Raw genomic sequence first — 17,930 nt, forward strand, 5'->3', positions numbered from 1 at the left:
TTTGAACTCTAATTTTTCCCACAACATTGCCTTCCTTTGAGCCCTTCAGATACAGTTTCTTAATGACCTAGACAAAACAACAAGGATTAGATGGTATTAAGAAAGCAGGATAATAGGGTAGCAATTTATTATTGTACACAGTCCTCTTCTCTCCAGGATGATTTTTAAATCCTATTTAGGAGTTTATCATAATAGCAGAAACCATTTCATCCTAGTGCATGAGAAACTTTCAGAATATTTTTCCAAAGTAAAAATTAGTGTCTAAAAAAAATATTTAACAGTTGCACCAATGTCAATTGTGCCTATGTGCTGATGAATGCACAAAAATTAGTAAATTAAAACAAAGTAATGTTGCTATTTATGTCACCTCTCTCATAAAATGAAACTATTCATAGCTAGCACGTACGGAAAGGTGACTCTATATGGCAAGTACCATACTAAGGGCTTTTACATCCATTATCTTATTTAACATTCAACCAGACCTCTGATACAAAGTTCTGTAAGCATCTCCATTTTACAAATGAAGATTCACAGAGTTTAAGTAGCAGAGTCAATGCCACTCAGCCCTCATGTGGCAGGGCTAATGCTTGACCCCATGTCTGTCCAACTCCAAGCCTGTGCCCACTCTCAGCATAAAATTAAGTTCAAGAATTCTATAATAAGAGAGTCTGGGTTTCAATTCCAGCTCCACATTCCCTAGCTCAAGGTCTAGTTGAGAAGATTTCTTAATCTCTCTGTGCCTCCATTGTCTCTGTAAAAAGAGCTGATCTATAATCATACCTACCTTGTGATATTGTTATAATGATTAACTAAGATACATAAATCACAAACTGAATAGCACTTAGTAAGTGCTCAACAAATGCTAGTTAATGTCCTTAATTGTCCCTATTTTCCCTGTGCCCACCCCTCCTAGAAAAAACCCTGAGACCTTTTGGTTTTATGTTTTACTTTTCTTCCTCTGTAGAGCACCGAAATAATAATTTTTTTAAAAAGTCTTAATTGGGGTGGGGGAAATTGAATAAAAGTCTAACAATAGCACATGGATGACTAGCAGGCTTCCCCAATAATAATTTGATGTTCAACCTTCCCTACAATGGAGGCAGCCTCTGGTAAAACTAACCTACTGAAACAGAACAATGCCATAAGTCATCTCCATGCTATGCTGCAAACGGGCTAGGCTGGCTGTGCCCATCAGCAGCCAAGAGCTGGATGGTCCTTAGGTCAAGGGCTTTGAGTGGGTGTTGTTGAGGCTTTGAGCAGAGGGTAAAGGGAAAGGGACTGGGAGAAGCTGAAGGAAAAGAGAAAGGGTAGGGAACTAAGGTTGGCTGAAATGATTTCATTTGATTCTAACAACATCCATCTTCCTCCTTCCCACCCCTTCTTCCTCCATCTTTTCCCTATTCCCTCTCCCTCTTCTCTCCCCAATCTCTGTCTCTCTCTTTCTCCTGCCCCCTTCCTTCCTTTATATTGTTTGAGCTCCTACTTTTATTTAGGCCAATTTTTCCACTGAAAAAACTGAGACTAAAAAGATCAATAGCAGGGCACCCAGGTGGCTCAGACAGTTAAGTGTCTGACTTATGATTTCTGCTCAGGTCATGATCTCAGGGTTGTGAGATCGAGCCCCATGTCAGGCTCTGCACTGGCTCTGCTTCTCTCCCTCTCCCTCTGCTTCTCTCCCCCCTCCCTTCTCTAAAAAATAAAATAATTTTAAAAATTTAAATTTAAAATAATAAAATGTCAATTGTAAATAATGCTTCTACGAACATAGGAGTACATATATCTTTTTGAATTAGGGTTTTCATATTCTTTGGGTAAATACCCAGTAGTGTAATTATTGGATCATACAGTAATTCTATTTTTAATTTTTTGAGGAACCACCATACTGTTCTCCACAGTGGCTGCACCAGTTTGCATTCCCACCAACAATACATGAGGGTTCCCCCTTCTCCACATCCTCACCAATACCTGTTGTTTCCCGTGTTGTTAATTTTAGCTATTCTGACAGGTGTGAGGTGACTCCTCATTGTGGTTTTATTTTGCATTTCCCTGATGGTGATGATGTTGAGCATCTTTTCATGTGTCTGTTGGCCATCTGCATGTTTGCTTTGGAGAAATGACTGTTCATGTCTTCTGCCCAATTTTAAATTGGATTATTTGCTTTTTGGGTGTTGAGTTTTATAAGTTCTTTATATATTTTGGATACTAACCCTTTATCAGACATGTCATTTGCAAATATCTTCTCCCATTTAGTAGGTTGCCTTTGAGTTTTGTTGGTTGTTTCCTCTGCTGTGCAGAAGCTTTTTATTTTGATGTAGTCTCAATAGTTTATTTTTGCTTTTCTTTTCTTTGCCTCAGGAGACATATCTAGGAAAATGTTGTTACAGCCAATGTCAGAGATATTACTGTCTGTGCTCTCTTCTAGAATTTTTATAGTTTCTGGTCTCACATTTAGGTTTTTAATACATTTTGAATTTATTTTTGTGTATGATGTTAGAAAGTGGTCCAGTTTCATTCTTTTGCATGTAGCTGACCAGTTTTCCCAACACTGTTTCTTAAAGAGCCTGTCATTTTCCCATTGGATAGTCCTTCTCACTTTGTCAAAGATTAATTGATCATATAATTGTGGATTTATTTCTGTGTGATAGGTAGATAAATGGATAAAGAAAAATGTGGTGTATACACACACACACACACACATACATACATACATACATACATACAATGAATAAAGAAAATGTGCATATATCTATGCATTGGAATATATTCAGCCATAAAAAAGAATGAAATCTTGCCATTTGCAACAACACGGATGGAGCTAGAGAGTATAATGCTAAGGGAAATAAAAGTCAGTCTGAGAAAGACAAATACCATATGATTCCACTCATGTGGAATTTAAGAAACAAATGAGCAAAGGAAAAACAGAAGGAGAGAGAGAGTGAGAGAGAAACCAAGAATCTGACTCTCAACTACAGCGAACACATTGCTGGTCACCAGAGGGGAGGTGGGTGGGGGGATGGGGGAACAGGTGATGGGGATGAAGGAGGGCACGTGTTGTGATGAGCCCCGGGGTGATGTATGGAAGTGTTGAATCACTGTATTGTGCATCTGAAACTAACATAACACTGTATGTTAACTACACTGGAATTAAAAGAAAACAGAAAAGAAAAAATAAGAAATGAAAACATTTGATCTGTGGAATACTATTCAGCAATAAAAAGGAACGAGCTATCAATACACACAACTTCACTATCTCTCAAGACAATTATGCTGAGTTAATAAAGCCTATCTCAAAAGGTTACCTAGTATAGGATTCTATCTCCATAACATTCTTGAAAGGACAAAATTATGGAGATGGCGAACAGAGTAGTGGGTTGCAAGGAGTTAGGGATCGGGGTGGGTGAGGGAGGTGGGTGTAGCTATAAAACAGTGGTACAAGGAATCCTTGTGATTGGAAATGTTTTGTGTCTTGACTCTAGTGATGACTGCATGAACACACACACACACACACACACACACACACACACACACAGAAGTGAGCGCATATACAACTGGTGAAATCTGAAAGAAGCTGATGAATTGTATCAATATCATAAATAAATAGGTCAATAACTTGCTCCAAGTCACGCTGTGTGTTTGTGATGGATATTTGTACCAGCTTGTCTTTGGTTCACAAGCCCTTGCTCTTTTTGCTATATTCCTCTACCTAAAAGAAGACAGTGGACACATGCAACAAGGGGAGGCATCCATGTAAGAAAACAGGGTAGGAGCCCAAGTGCCTCCAAAAATAGCCAGAGGGCCTCCCAGTATCTTTTCAGTCATAAGTGCAGAGTCTATCCTGGGTTTTGTTTATTTTTGCCTTCCACTTGAGGAAAATAGTGTGTTGAGTATCACCTGGGCTACCGCCTACCCTTTCTTCTTGTTTGCAGGACAAGAAAAATCTCAGCCATATCTTTCCCAGGGCTTTGACATTTGAATTTTCAGAAAGTGATAAACTATGTTGCCTCTTTGAGGGCTGGGATTCTTCCCTGATTGCTAAACTGCACAGTTTGCTGCACTTTGCTGCATTTGCAAATTGTAAAGATGGGAGCAATCTCCTTGGGGACTGATTATATTTTTCAAAAATCTGCATTTTTGTATTATTAACTCTCAAGGAAGCAAGAAAAAAAAAAGACTTCCCTTCATTAACTGAATACTGCTGTGGGCTTGATAGGTAAAATTAGGCTACTAGAATAATAAAGTCCTTTAGGTATTTCCATTACACCTTTTGGACAAGCAGGTACTCAAGTCTGAGTTAAAATGTATAAAGCACAGAGTTTTGTCTTATATAGGGAGGATTTCTAGATGCCCTATGCTTGTCTTGCCCTCCCTTGAAATATATTCACCTTGTCATTTTCCCTGAGGACAATGAAAGTACTTGCCAATGCCAGCGAGTCTACCATGCCTCATTGCTGGGTACTTATTTCTAGTAATAGTAGCAACTATTTTGCACAGATGGTGTTTATGTGTTTGTTTAAAATGCCAAATATTTTTATAATTTAATAAATAAAACATTAGCAAACAGCTTATGGATACATCTACAAGAAGACTGAGCAAGATAATTAAAGATGATCAATCAATGATGGATGCATAACATAACATTTAAAGCGTTCATGATTATTTACCAAATAAATACTTAGAGGCAATGGCAGGAACTATTGGGATGGAATGCTAGCTTTCCCCTTAGTATTCAAAGACCTTAATAGCCCTCCTGAACACTGAAGGAGGAAACACATCTTAGTTACAGCCAAGAAAAGGAACATTTATGACACAATTTCTACTGATTGATGATTTGAAGCAGTGAGGTGTTTCTGATTTAAAAAAAAAAAATCCAACCCATTTGTCAGCACAACATTGGAAGGAACAAAGTTTCTCATTTGATTTCATTGACTTAACACATCCTGGGAATAACAAGTACCCTGCTATTCCCCAAACCTAGAGAAGAGAGATGCAAGCAGAATAGCTGCTTAATAGAAGCGCTGTCATTTGTTAAAAGCAATGTCTGTTCCCGTTTCCTCGGACTCGTTAGGAGCGGGAATAAACCAAGCATAGCATCATTTGTTTTTGCAGTACAGCCGAAGCGCCATCAACAACCAAGGTAGAGGTAAATATTTTCCTGCTTTTCAGCAGGAACACATTCCCGTGGAGCTCCCTGTTCACAAATATACTGTTTCTACATTCAGTTTCTTAGGGACATCTTTGCCTTTCCCGCTTAATCAGAAAGGAAGAGGCCAAGAAGTGATTCCAGCAAGTCTAAGCGCTGCTGCACGGACCTGCCGGAGAAGCTGCTGATTGCCTGACTTATGGATACTAAGTGGTCATGAATATTCATCTCATTCTGGTTTTTTCCAGTGTTTGAATAAGTGCTTCATCTTACGAGAGCTATTTATGATATCTTGTAGGATTGCAGAGTAATCTATAAAAGAAGAAAAGTTTAGTCGGACATGAAAGAGATACAGGTAGATTTGAGTGTTGAGGGCAGGTATTTCATAAGGTTAACATGTCTCAATCCTAGAAGCAATTTAGAATCTCCAGGGGAGAGACTAAAACATACATTGTATGAATTAAATCAGCATCTTTGGAGGTGGGTAATGATATCTTTTTTTTTTTTTTATTTCCTAGATGAGTTTAATGTGTAACCAGGATGAGAACCACTATTTGAGCTCCTGAATATAATTTTACAATCTGTAAAGAGAATGGATTTTTTTAAGAGGGGGAGAGAGGAGGGGTGAGGGACAGAGAGAGAGAGAGAGAGAGAGAATCTTATGCAGGCTCCACGCCCAGTGCAGAGCCTGATGTGGGGATCGATCTTACCACCCTGAGATCATGACCTGAGCCGAAATCAAGAGTCAGGAGCCTAAATGACTGAGCCACCCAGGTGCCCCTAAAGCTGACAATATTTAACAAGATATAGAGAACATAGCTGTTGCCTTGCCAACACCCATGACACACATCTGCTGCTGTGAGCAACAATACGGCAAGGGTGGACCTGCCCCTCACTCTGTTGCTTCTGTGCCCAGGGTGCCCTCAGTGGTCATGCCCATCAGGATAACAGGAAGCCCCTAATCCCAATGTCCAGTAACCCTAGCCTTTTCTGGCCAATCAGGATGGCTTTTATTCACAATGGTGGGACTGAACTGTTTCCTCCTCTAGGAATGAAAGAGCACTTTGCCCCCAGCCATTTCGCAACCCCAAGGAAATCAGACTGAGGATGAAACTAACAGAGGGAGGAAACAATGAAGCTATTGTCCAGTTACAAAAGCCACTAAATCATTTCCTTTCAAGTCACTTTAAATTAGTTGTTATTATTATTTATAACTGAAAGCATACTGACTAGTTCATCTGAAAAGGCTACAATAGGTACTAGCAAGTTGCAAACTAGAAGCAACCTTTCAGGGACAAATAGGCAAAAATGCATCAAAAACTTTAAAAGAATCACACCTTTCACTTTATAATCCTGTTTCTAGCTGTTTACTCTAAGGAGCTAATCACAGATGGGTAAAGATTTGTGTTAGAGAACATTCATAACAGATATGTTTAATAGCTAGACATTAGAAATAGCTGGAATGATCAATTTAGTAATCTTACATAAGTGAGACTGGGTGCATTTATACGGAGCAATCATTAAAGTCACATTTTTAACAGTATTTATTAATGATCATGAAGATATGAAGAAGAAAATGTGTATATCCAAACAGAACTATAACCCAATATAAATAATTATTCTGGCTAGTGGGATTACAGGCAATTTTTATTTCCCTCCATGGACCTTTCTGTGTTTTCTAAATTCTCTATAATGAGCACGTATTAATTTTATAACCAAAGAAAAAATGATTTGGAGCACAAATGGTGGCTAAGTCTTCTCCCCACACTGTGTCTTTCTCATCCTTCCCAGAGCATGTCCCTTCCTTAAAAACAACTGTGAAGCCCTGAGAGGGCTTCAGTCAGATTTTGCAGAATTCTCCCTTCCAGGGTTTCCAGCCTCCTCATCTGAGCTCTACTGTCAGCAGCCCTGCAGTTAGCAATCATGGGGCCTCACTCCCCGTCTGTGTCCTTTCTGGGGCCTTCTAAGCAGGGCTCTGCTGAAAGGAGCAGAGATGGAGTGGGGTCTGGGAAGCTCTCGTCTTCTGCTGCATCTCTGTATCATAGATTTTTTTAAAAAAAGATTTAAAAGTCATCTATTATAATTGATTGACCAGCACAATGGACAGCTTGACCTATTTTCACCAACCTCAATGCAATTTAAAAGCCATGTATTAAGAATTACTTGAAATCTCTGTTTTGCCAGAGTGAAGGACCCAGTGCCCCTCTGTTACTACCTTAAAGGAATCATTACCCTTCTCTGGCTCTCTTTGCTTTTAAAAATAAGACAGAAGTATTTTGAAAGCCACGAACTGGGTGCACAGTGCTGACACTTTCAGCACATCTCACCGCAGAGATGGACAGGTGTCATATATGCAACTGTGTTGTATTCAAGCCCAAAGTGGAAAGAAAAACCGAAGAGAGAAGGCTCAAATCCAGCAAATGAGGAAAAACATCCCTTATCCTTCTGAGCTCCAAGTGCTTCCCCAATCAGTAGGCCTGACCACTGTGGTGGAGGACCTGAGCAGTGCCTTCCATTTGGGGTGGGGCGAAGGACTCCCCCCAAAACTAAATTCTGTCCTGCTTCCCAAATCCTCTCAGTGTGGAAACGGCTTTGAATAAAGCTAGGAAAGGAGAGGAAGGTGAGAAACTCCACAGTAAAGACTGCTAACAGGGATCAAACATTGTAGCCAATGTAGAAAGGAGATTAACACAGTGAAAAATAGCCAAGCAATTAAGATAATCTGCATCCACTGTGGTTCACACACCAGATCAGGGTTTCTCAAACTTTAATGTGCACAGAAGCCACCTGGGACATTTTTTAAAATGCCAGTTTCTTATTCAGTACGTCTGGGGTGAGATTCTGGCTTGTAACACGCTCCCAGCTGATACTGCTGGTCCAAGAGCCACCTTGACTAGCAGAGTTCTACATCTAGGAGATGGATGGGGCCTGGATCTCAGCTGTGCGGCTGCAATTTCTCCATGCAGCCCAGCAGGGTGAGCGTTCCTGGGGAACTGGACCTTCCAGGTGGCTTTGTGAGCACTGTGATAAGGACCAAGGACAATGAAAGCAGCACAACACAACATGTTGTAAGTGGCTAAAAGCATCATTTTTGGGGTTGGAATCCCTACATCTTTTAATACATTCAAACCTTAGGTTACTGAAAAGCTCTGAGTCTTAGTTCCTCAACTGTGAAATGGGATAATGACTCCGAGGGTTTTATGTGAGATAAAATGCGACACACCTGATATGGTAAATATAGAACCAGTGGCAAAAATGTAGCACTTGTTCATAAGGTTATTAACGTCACGATTACAGCCACGTTTGGTATACCCCTGAGTTATATATAAGTTAATATAGCTATATAAAAAAGAAGCTTCCGGGGTTAAAAGGTGGTGCTGCTAGTAACGTGTTCCCCAATTTTCCTTGGTCCATGATGTCCACACACACCTTTTAGATCTGAAATGCCTCTTTGTCTTGGAACCCTTTCTTTTCTGGGAAGTTGTAACCAGCCATACCTTTCATTGGAAGAATGTCACATAGCCTATCTCCAACCTGTGCATAAGAAAGGGGAATTACCTGACCTGGAAGGAGGAGCCAGTAGAATTTCTAAAGGTTCCCACAAGGTGTTGATCTTAATCTAAGAAGGTGACCATTCTTGTAATGAGAGTTGAATGAAGGGCATGGGGAAGGGAGAAGATTGAGGGGTTATCACTTATCGAAAGCCTACCGAATCTGTGTACCTTATATACTTGCATCCCCTACCTTACTTAATGCTTATGGCAACTCTGTGGGGTAAGTAGAAATGAAACGATTAAAAGAGATGGAGCAGAAATGCCAACCAAGTTTCTAAGTTCTCATTACTAAAAGTAATGGAGGCAGGATGCAAATCCAAATCTCTCTGACATCAAGACCCTTCTGACCTCAAATGACTCCTGCCTCGCATCTGGCATTCTCGTCATTTGAGTCATTGCTTGAAGGCCTTTGGAAAACAAGTATTCTTTCTTGACTGCGGAGGGTTCCATGTTTGCTAGATGGTATCAGATGATAGCTGAATAAATGAGAAGTCATAGCTGGGAAGGTACAAATAGCAATGGAGATCATAAAAATGAGTTTACAGGAAGGACTGCTGCTCACAAAGAGAGAAGACGGGGATCAGAGGAGGCACTGTGAGGGCAGCAGGTGCCCCCAGTGGGGTGATGACACTCAGAAGGAAAACAGGGAGGAAGCCAAGAGCACCTGCCGACCTCTCAATTTTTCCCAGATTCTTCCTAACCAAGTCACGTCAATATGTTGGGGCCCAGCCCTCAGAGCTTCTCCCTGGAGTTCTGGGACTTGCTGATAATTCCAAGGATCCCGAAGGCCAGACTATACCATCAGTTTCAGACTGAATGAAGTAGACCTTGAACTCCAAGAAATTTAGTCAGAATGCAAAAGACTTCTGGACTTGGCTCTACCACCTTTGGTCTAGGGTGGCTTCACCAGGTCCATGTGCAAGTGACCAGAGAAAGCCAGTGTCTGGAGAGAGAAAACTGAAGCAGATATGCCGAGAGAAGCAATGACAAGAGACCATGTGAATCTAAGGACATGTGGGTAAAAGCTGACAAGGCAACAGGCTGCCTGGCCTCCCACCTGCTGTCCAGTCTCTGGTTCCAGCTGCCCGTGAGGCCAGTTACACTCCCTGCTCTGAAAGATACCCTGTTTCTTAGCAATCGGTGCCTCATTTATGTTAAAGTAACTTTGAACAGATTTCTCTTACTTGTGACCAAGCAATTCCTGACCAAGGTGACGACAATCTCATTCGGCCAACTTTGGCCCATGAAAGTTATTTCTGCTTCCCGGTTCTCCTTTTCACAAGAGAGAGAGCAGCTCCTCAGCCCAAACCACACAGGTGACTCCGGTCAGCTACAGCTCACCAGCAGACGGTCCCCAACAAATGGGTTTTTCATTATAATGTTCCACTGCTCTAAAGGGCAGTCACACTTAGCTGGTCAATTTTAATCAAATCCTTTGCCCACAAAGTCAGAAAGGTACAGGCTTAAATTTGTCCCGTGAAAATTGCTCTCAGCTGATAAAAGGCATTTTATTTAAATTGTTAACAGTGTATATTTAGTGTAAATCTATTTCAATTACAAGAAGCTAAGAAGAACTCTGACTATCAAATCTCTCTGCAGTAACTTCAACCCATTAAATCAGAACAATTTACCTTTCATCCATTGCAATCGTGAATGCAATAATGAGGTGGGAAACAACAAAGACACCAAACATTTAATTTAAAAGAAAAAGTGAGCCACAATTCTAATAAAATCTTCTCATGTTCCTAATACAATAATTTACCTTCTCTCTTTTCTTTTGTAGATTTTAAATGAAATTTCTGTGCAAAATAAGCCAATGAATTAGATTTCCATGCAAGATCTCAATACATTGAGGATGTTTCTAATGATCATGTCCTTCATATTAATTCCAAGGAACATCTGTTGTTTAGCTTACCCATTGGAAATTCCAGTTTTCAAGGGGTCAGCAGTACATAATCAAGTACAGTGACCCAGGCTCAACACATTTGTAGCAGCATAAGTATATTTTCATTAAGAATGGCCCACATTTTTCATTTTCAGTGTAGTTTTGATGACCAATACACAGGACCCCCAAAATACCATCACATTTCCAAAGCCTATATAATCCCACATCCACTGTTAGGTCCAGCATGGGAGAGTACCTGGGAATTTGGTTGGAGTCCAAGGTACCTAAGATTCACTGTTTCCTCCCAGGGCTCTAGAACTTCTGAGAGTCAGGGATTCTTTGAAGCGGCCCAGGAGATACAACTGGATTTTGCAATTCTATGTCATTCAAAAGCAAACACTCTCAGAAGGACCAGTGGAAAGGACTGAAAATTCCTGGATAATCCTGGTATGTTCAAAATACCTTGTACTGCAATCAGAAATTTAATAATACTTATAAAAATGATGATAACACAGATTTGTATTGGCATTCTAGAGTTTATAAAGCACTTTTACATATATTATCTCATTTGTTCTCAAAACTAGGCCCAGTAGCACTCATCATTATGTTCATTTTAAAGATGAGCAAACTGGGACTGAGGGAGTCCTACCGAAGTGATTTGCCACTAGTCCCAGAGCTAGTAAGAGGCGGAGTCAGGACCAAAATCTAGGTATTCCAACTCCTAGATGTATGTTTTCTGCCACTATATTTAACATCCATTTATTTAAACCTACTATTCCTTAAGTTATTACAATCCAACTTTTTCAAAGATAGAGCAACATGACTGGTCACTAAATTCTGAACATTAAAATTCATAACCAACTTGTTAAAAAAATGCTCTCATAGTGTTGTGGCACCATGGAAATTAGTTCAGTTTCCTGGGTTGGAACAATGTAACTCTGAGTATCTGCAGGGACTTCCCACACCCTCTTGCCCTCCCCCACTCCGCCCAGACATGAAAGGACAGCATAGCATCCCTTCTTTGAGCCGCTGGCTCAAAATACATGCAAGGTTCTCTTGGGTTCTGTTATAATTTTTTCCTCACATTTTCTTCCTGGTCCCTCAGAAACGTAGTTTCCCACATGAAAAAGGCCCTTACCATGTAAATAAAATACCAGGCTCCAGATACCCAGAGAATATGTATGAAGAAAACACGGCCCCTGCATTCAGCAATGTCTGTCCGGAATAGCTCTTCCTGAGCAACTTGATTAAACTTAACCCCACTTTTATTTACCTGTAAAAAGGAACTGACCATCCCCACCCCACACAGTTGTGCTGAGATTTAAAAACAGATTGTACATGAAGGTGCCTGGCCCAGAAATTGTCAGTCCCCTTTCTCCTTCTCCTCTCTAGAAATGACATAGGCCCTAAGGAAGCACAGAATTCATCATATCCCTCTTAGAGGTCTGCATGATGCTTGGCATACAGAAGGTGCTCTATAAACACACATGGAATGAAACAGAGCTTTGGGGCATTCGTTCCTTATTTTAGCTGCTGACCGCCGGGCAAAGCAATCAACAGTGTTGGCTGCAGCGTTTACCAGCTATATTAGCAGCTTTTTCTTATAATGTCTGTTCTTTGCAGAAAATTGCCATATAAACTGAGACACAGGCCTCTCAGGCATTGGCAGAGCATTCCGCCAGGTTGAAACGAACGTGAGACATAATACTGGGCCCCTGCTGGGATCATAAGAACTAAGGTCTGGTGCCAGCCCTGTTTCACTGGCTTTGTGATCTCAGTTATGTCTTTGGAGTTCAAGTTTCCAATTGATAAAAAGGTGCACATTAAACTAAATCTTCTTCAAAGTTGATTTTACCCCTATATTTTGTGATTTCTCTAAGCATAACCCTTAAATTAGACGTGCAGACTTATATGACCAAAATTTTGTAGTTTGGTCACCAAATTATTGTTTTAAAGTTGTCATTAAGCTGACAATGTTCTTCTAACAGTGAAATCAACCAGGGATATCACTGTTGAGTCTTGACTTTGGTTGTGAGCTTTGAGGCTCGTGACCAATTGCTACTTTGGTTAAATTAAGGGAAAAAATTCTTCTGAAAGAATTCAATCTCTTAGAATATTAGGCTTTTACAGAGGAAGCATAATGAGGTAGGTACCCAGATTTTGGTCTGTCCCTACACTGGGCATAGAGTTTTATTCTTCCAATAAGGATAATGGAGTTATACAGTTTTAATATTTTATCCCCTTACAAATAAACAAAACAAAAGATATTTTATTCCTTAACGTTAGCTCCATTTCTCTAATCACTTCACAGAAAATTCATTTAAAAAGTTATCTATATTTGCAGTATCCAATTTCTCTGTCCTCATTCTCTCTTAAATTTAGTCTAGTCAGGCTTTCTTCCCCATCACTCCAAACTGATAAGTGTTCTTATCAAGTCACCAATGATTACCATGTTGCTAAGTGCAATGACAGATTCTCCCTTCTCATTCATCTTGATCTACTGAAATATTGGATACAATATTGGATACACTCCTTCTTTAACTTCTTTCTCTTGGCTTCCAGCACACCACACATCCCACATACCTTTCTTCCTACCCTAATGGCTACTCTTTCTTAGACTTCTTGTTGGTTCTTTTTCATATTCACAGACTCTAAATACTGGGGTACCCCAGGATTTTCTTCTGTATTTAAACTGGTTTCATTGGGGATCTCATCCTGTCTCATAACTTTAGATACCATCTATGTGCCAATGACGCAAATATTTGTATCTGTAGCATGGATTTTTCCCTAACTTCTCATTTCATATATCCAATGGCTACTCAACATTTCTACTTAAATGTCCAGTAAATATTTCATATACAATATGTCCAAAACTTGATCTTACTTCAGAGCTTGCTTCTCCCGTAGTCTTCCCCATCTCAGTTAATGGCAAACAGATCACATCAAAAGCAGTTTTACCTTTCTTTGTCTCCTACAATATATCTCATCCATCAGCAAATCCTGTTGACTTTATCCTCAAATTATATTCAGATTCTGACCTATTCTCATTGTATATACAACTGCTACCATCATGGACCAAGCCACTCATTTCTTACCTGGATTACTGAGAAACATGTCCTAGCTATTCTAATTCTGCCCCTGCTCTCTGAGAGAATACATTCAATACAGCAGTATAGGTTATTCCACTGAAATAAAAGACAGATCATGCTTTAAAGTTCCAATGTCTTCCCATGTTACTCAGAGTTAAAGCCAACATACTTAAAAAATGTAAAAGCCCTACATAATGTTTCCCCTAGTTACCTCACTAACCTCATACTCTTCGCCTTACTTATTCCATTCCTGCCACAATGGCCTCTTTGATGTTCCTTAATGGACCAGGCATAGTCCCACCCCAGAGCATTTGCACATACTATTTATTCAGCCTAGAACTCTCTTCTCCCACATATTTACATAGCTTGGGCCCTCATTTCTTTCATATTTTGGCTTGATTGCCGCCTTCTGAATGAGACCTTTTCAAATCAGTCTATTTAAAATTCCAACTTTCTTACCCCACCCCACCCAATACTCCCTACTTCCCTTCCCTACTTTATTTTTCTCCATAACATTTTCTGTGCCTAATGTACTATACAATTTATTTATTATTTGCTTGCTTGCTATTGATTTCCTTTCACTGGAATGTAAGCTTCAGGAGAGTAATAATTTGTTTCTATTTTACTCATTGCTAGAGTCTCAGCTCCTGTAATGGTACCTGGCACAGGGTACCACATATTGAATAAAATATGTTATATTGAGATTTTGAGTGTTGTTGAAATTTTTGCCTACTCCTGTACAAGGAGACATATCTACGCACCATTTTTGTGAAAGTCTCAAATGCAGAGCAAGTCTGATTTTCTTTATGAGCTCTCTAGAATCCCACAGAGTGGCAGAGATGAGGAGACTTTTCGGAACAAGCAGGCCACAACGATCTTAACACAATTCTGGGTCATTTCACAGTCAACTTCTCCAAATAACGGGTAATTTATTTCTTTAAATTAGATCATGTCATTACCTTCTACTTCAGTTGTTGAAGGTCAAAAATCTCCAGTTCTGTTTTAGCTCCAGGCACTTTAAACTAGTGGTCTTGTCATGCTTTGGGACAAATTTGCTGCCTATAGCAGGGGGAAAAAAAAAAAAACAGACATAAGTAAGCTTGTCCCACTTACTCATCTTTTAGGACTTGCTTCAAACACCACTTCTTCTCTGAAGTTTTTCTTGAACCCACCTCTCCCCTCTAAATAACTTAGAAATCTTTCTCTCATTTTTGCCATCCTAAGAGTATTCCTATTATAACACTTGAAATATATATAATGTCACTGTATGTATTTGTTTTTAAGTCCATCTCTTCCATTAGAACGTAAGTCCCTGAGTTCAGACTTTTTTTGTCTTCACAATCCTAGAACTAGATAGGGCCTGGTATATAGTAAACTCTCAGAAAATATTGGCCAAATGAATGAATACAGGTGAAAAATCAGTGACCAATTGATGGTGGCTTGCCAAGGCCACAGCCATGCGGCACACACCACCAAAAAGGTTAATTGGAGAGATTGTAGTAAGTATTATAATCATTATCACTATTATTATCACAGTCTTCATCATCAAAGAACTCTGTACAGTGCTAAGCTATGGTCCCTCTGCATCAGGACATTAACAGTCACACTGAAGACATAGGCATGCACATAAAAAGGTAACTAACAATAACAAAGAGCATAGGATAAATGTTCGGGGAGTTGGACAAACAAAAGAACAGTCAAGGGTGATCAAGAAGATATGAGCACTGAACTGTGTCTTGAAAGACAGAATGACTGAGATGTTTGTACAGAAGAGGGAGTGCGTCCCAGGCAGTTCTTTTTTTTTTTTTTTTTTAAAGATTTTATTTATTTATTCGACAGAGATAAAGACAGCCAGCGAGAGAGGGAACACAAGCAGGGGGAGTGGGAGAGGAAGAAGCAGGCTCACAGTGGAGGAGCCTGATGTGGGGCTCGATCCCATAACGCTGAGATCACGCCCTGAGCCGAAGGCAGACGCTTAACCGCTGTGCCACCCAGGCGCCCCATCTAGAGACTTTTTTGAAGAATAGGATTTACCCTGATTACACAGACAGGGAATTTGTTAGCCATGATGAGTTGCCGGCCTTCCTGCAAACTCCATGACTTGTTAGCGTGATAGGACACATGCTATAACCAAATAGGTACTTCTACAGTGCTGCTGGGACGACAGAACCGTGGCAAAGATTCACAGAGTACTCATTGCATGCTAGGTGTATTTCTTAGCTAGCCACTTCCTTTAATCCTTGCAGACTTATTATTATCCCTGTTTCATGGATAAGTACACTGAGGCTCATGTGGTATGAGCCTGCCGTACTGTCCCCAAAGCCATCCTCCTAACCATCATGCTTAACTGCTCTGAAAAGACCTGAAAAAAGTACATTAAAGTCATGATTCCTCATAAAAGCTGTAGTGATATCAAAAACCTGGCAAAGAAAAAATAACGCTTCTGCTGGTTTAAAATCATACAACAGACACAATAACAAAAACAGAAAGTTATTTTTGGACAGCAGATAGAGTTTTAAAACAGAGGTAAAATCAGAACCTGAAGAGAGATAGCATGTCACGGAGCCCATTACTTTGCCATCTAAAATATGAACTTAGCACTACATTATGTGAGAAATATTATCAGACATTTATGTTCAGCCTATCCAGCGGGAAAAAAAAACAAAAAGGACACACAAAGTGGCAGCAGGAAACAATTCCAGAAATTTTGCTTAGTAAAATAAGTTTCCTAATATTATCAGCAGGGAATGCATAGTTCATGAGTAAAGAATGTTAACAACTCAGAAGAATTTGGCCATTTGTTCTTTGGTCTCGAGTGTGCTGTTGGGCATACAGTTTAAATAATTCAAAGATTCCTCAAAATCATGAACAAATGATATGTCATGGATGCCCCCCACTCTGCCCCAAAAAGGAAAATGAATCTCTAAAGATGGTAGAGACTAATCTCTTTCCTTTTAGTAGTCAACTATGCTTGTTTCTTCCATGAGAGACCCTGAGCAGGTTCTCGAAGGAAGATAGGATTCAGCTCACTTGTGCTTGTAAATCAGTATCTAGCACCTAGCCTGACACAGCCAAGTCCCAGTGGAAGTTTGATAAATACAAGACAGGCAGACACAGAGAAAAAGACAAACAGAGAAAGAAATTTATTTTTTAATGTTTTTTAAGATTTTATTTATTTATTTCAGATAGAGAGAGAGAGCATGAGCCAAGGGGCAGAGGGAGAGGGAGAAGCAGGCTCCCCACTGAGCAGGGAGCCCTACGCAGGGCTCCATGCCAGGAACCTGAGATCATGACCTGAGCCAAAGGCAGACACTTAACCACTCAACGGACTGAGTCACCCATGTGCCCCAAGAAATTTATTTTGACAAGGAAGACCACATCCATCTTCTAGCTGATAATCTCATCAAAACTGAATATCAAACAACTCACTCTCATCTGGTCTCTAAATTTAGGAGGGGTTCTTTTAGACTTAACTCCATTACTTTCTAATTGACTATAAGAACTGGAGTTTTATTGCATCTCATAGGCTTCCAGCAAATAAATTAAAGCTATAACATAATAAAGTTTCGAAACATTTCTGGAGTCTGCTAGATGAGAAAAGAGGTTTTGTTTTTGTTTTTAAACACAGCAAACCCTTGCATCAGTCAGGGTCTCACCAGAGGGTAGGGAGAGAGGTGTTATATATATATTAAGAGATTTATTGCTTGCAACATACAGTTGACCTTTGACAAACCCAGGGGTTAGGGACACTGACCCTTTGTGCCCTTGAAAATTCACATATAACTTTGAATTCCCCCCAAAACTTAATTACTAATAGTCTATTATTGACCAGAAGCCTTACTGATAGCTCCAGCAGTTGATTAACATATATTTTGTATATGTATTATTATAATATTTATATAATAAAATAAGTTAAAAAGAAAATACTATTAAGAAAATAGTAAGGAAGGGGCGCCTGGGTGGCACAGCGGTTAAAGCGTCTGCCTTCGGCTCAGGGCGTGATCCTGGAGTTATGGGATCGAGCCCCACATCAGGCTCCTCTGCTATGAGCCTGCTTCTTCCTCTCCCACTCCCCCTGCTTGTGTTCCCTCTCTCACTGGCTGTCTCTATCTCTGTCAAATAAATAAATAAAATCTTTAAAAAAAAAAAAAAAGAAAATAGTAAGGAAGAAAAATACATTTGCAGTACTGCACTGTATTTATAAACAAAAACAAAAACAACCCACTGCATATAAAGGGATCTATACATTTCAAGCCAGTGTT

General features: G+C 39.9%; 1 long non-coding RNA gene across 1 annotated transcript in view; it reads right to left on the reverse strand.

Annotated features, from left to right (window-relative positions):
* Positions 1 to 17,930, reverse strand: part of LOC148108821 (uncharacterized) — a 304,103-nt gene that overhangs the window by 142,778 nt on the left and 143,395 nt on the right. Inside the window, exon 2 of the long non-coding RNA XR_015727046.1 lies at positions 14,628 to 14,727. This is a non-coding gene — a long non-coding RNA (uncharacterized LOC148108821). The remainder of the gene's footprint in view (positions 1 to 14,627; positions 14,728 to 17,930) is intronic.

Source organism: Ursus americanus, chromosome 16, assembly GCF_024610735.1.
Source record: "Ursus americanus isolate L20-20 chromosome 16, mUrsAme1.1.p, whole genome shotgun sequence".
Classification (NCBI taxonomy): Eukaryota; Metazoa; Chordata; class Mammalia; order Carnivora; family Ursidae; genus Ursus; species Ursus americanus.